This window comes from Hippopotamus amphibius, chromosome 3 (assembly GCF_030028045.1).
Source record: "Hippopotamus amphibius kiboko isolate mHipAmp2 chromosome 3, mHipAmp2.hap2, whole genome shotgun sequence".
Taxonomy (NCBI): Eukaryota; Metazoa; Chordata; class Mammalia; order Artiodactyla; family Hippopotamidae; genus Hippopotamus; species Hippopotamus amphibius.
The window spans coordinates 95,533,426-95,535,954 of NC_080188.1; the positions used below are offsets into that span (position 1 = coordinate 95,533,426).

At 61.1% G+C, this 2,529-nt stretch overlaps 1 pseudogene; it reads right to left on the reverse strand.

The window, feature by feature from the left end:
- Nucleotides 1-1,033: 1,033 nt before the first annotated feature.
- On the reverse strand, nt 1,034-1,985 carry LOC130850339 (tripartite motif-containing protein 75-like; annotated as a pseudogene).
- Nucleotides 1,986-2,529: the final 544 nt, after the last annotated feature.

Consider the following 2,529-nt stretch of genomic DNA (forward strand, 5'->3'; position numbering starts at 1 on the left):
GACTAGCTTGGTTGTTTTCTTGTTGTTGTTTTGTTTTGTTGGTGGTCGCTGGGTGGGGCTGGTGTCGTGTTTCCATAAAAGCATCCTGGGAAACAGCCTGGATCAGGCAGTTCCTCCATCCCAACACAGGCAGAAAAGCAAGAGGCCATCTCAGAAGTATCTCCTCACAGCTGTGTCTTCTCCCCAACCTGGAACGTGTAATGTGCTTATAAAACAGGTAAATGTGTGCATATAGGAAATATGCAAATATTCATGCATTTATTGAAGCTGTGAAGTTGCAGTTTTACAGGATTCAACATTAGAATTCTAGAAACACTTTACAGTTAATCTCCTCATCCCTGTTAGTTCCCACATCTCTACTGCTATTGAAAAAACACCGCCACCAACAAAATAGAAAACAAAATAAGAAACAATTTCTTCATAACTTTAACGCCAATAAACATTGAAAAAAATCTCGGTGCCAGATGTACGGACAGTTGTAAATATTCTACCTACTGTCCATACATTTCAGGAAGAAAAAGAAGCAAAGTCACTGATCAGCCTTCGTAATCTCTTATTGCGCAGACGGTGAGAGGCTGAGACCCGCATCCCACACAGAAGTAGGGTTTTAGGATCTCAGAAAACTTCTCGGAGAAAGAGTGGATGTGGGACCTGTGCTTCAAACTGTAGAAGGAAATCACGCCCAGCTCGTAGTCCAGATACACACCGACCCCTCCAGGCTCCTCCTGCAGCTCCAGCGGGACCGCGCCCCCGGGCCCGCGGGCCTCACCCGCGCCTCCCTGCAGCCCAACGGTCCACAGGCGGCTCTGAGGCTCTGGGGGCCCCGCGCGCGTCCCGGGGGTGGGGCCTGTCCCGGGGGCGGGGTCTGTCCCGGGGGCGGGGTCTGCGCACACGCCCACCGCCCACGCGGCCCCGCCCGCCCGCACCTCCCAGTACCGCCGGCCGCGCGCAAAGCCCGGCGCGCCCAGCACTGCAGGCTCCGCGCGGAATCCCGGCGCGCCCGCGGGGGAAACCCGCCCGCTCCCCGCGAACGTCACCGACTTCCTATCCTCGGATACGAGCAGGTCGGGATGCGCCGTCTCGGGGTCCAGGGTCACGTCCTCCCGGAATTTCTGGATGATTTTCCGCAGAGCCGAGTGCTGCGCGGGGAGGCTGCAGCCGTCCTGCCTCAGCTGGAAGGAGTAGACGTCGGGGCACCGCAGCCGCGCGCACCTGCCCAGAACGCCCCCGATGCCGCGCAGCAGCCTGGCTCCGGGCAGCACGCTTCTCTCCGTCACCTCCTGCAGGAGGCTCCGCAGCGCGCAGATGTGGTCGGACAAGGCGGTGATGTTGGCGCCCAGCTGCTCCTGGACGTCCTGCTCCTCCTGGGCCAGCCTTGCCAGGACGGCCTCCTGCTCGCGGTCCACAGCCCGGCTCAGCTGCCGGAACTCGGAGGCCAGCTCCAGCCGCCGGCGCTGCACCTGCTCCCGCAGCTGCAGCAGCTTTGTGTCCTGCGCGGCTGCCAGGCTCTGGGCCTCCGCCACCCGCCTCTTCAGAGGCTCCAAGTAGGCGCGGAGCCGCCTCCGGTGGTGAGCGGCGGCCTCGCGCGCGGGCCTCACCACGTGGGCCCGGTGCTCGGGGGCCTGCGCGCACAGGGGACACAGCACCTCCAGGTCTTCCTCGCAGAAGAGGCTCAGGACCTGCGGGTGCCGCTGGCACAGGCGCGGCTCCTCGCGCCTCCTCGCGTCGCTGCGGCTGCTCTGCAGCAGCCTGGCCACCTGGATCATCCTGCCCAGCTGCGTGTTGCTCCTCACCGGCCACTCCTGGCACGGGTGGCGGCACATGGGGCAAGGGAAGCTGCCCTCCAGGTGCTCCCAGGACCGCTGGATGCAGGAGCGGCAGAAGTTGTGCCCGCACTCGATGGTGACGGGGTCTCGCAGGCCGTCCAGACAGACGGAACAATTGGCTTCTGCCTGGAGTCCGGCCAGGGCTGCGGCCACCGCCATCCGGGATGCACTGAGGTGGGTTCCTTGGGAGGCCGGACTGCAGGGTCTCAGCGCTGAGTAGCAGGTGCACCCTCGGGGCTCCCTCCTTGCTGTCCTGGAAGTTGCAGGACGCTGGGGTGCGGGCAGGTGTCCAGAGAGGCTTCCTTCACTCCTGCAGCCGATCACAGAGCAGCTGGGCAACCCCCTGCCCTCAGCAGCTCCAGGGTGTGAAGCCAAGCTCAGCAACTCTGGCTCAGAAAGCAGACACAACTTCAAAGTGCCTTTTCCTTCCTGGGGATGAGAAAATAATCCTTCCTGAGAAAAGGCTGCTGTGTCTTGAGGGCCTGTCCCTGCCACCTTGAGGTGTCCTCTGGTCCCCCCCTCCACAAAGATCCACCTACACCCATATGGGCCACAGGCTGATGGGACCAGGTCCTGGGACCGTGGAAAGTGTGTGGGCTTGGAGACGAGAGAGTCCCCCTCAGTCACCTGCTATCTGGGAACCTGGGAAAGTTACATAACATCCTAAGGGAACATTACATCCATTCTAAGAGAATCTGGTTAA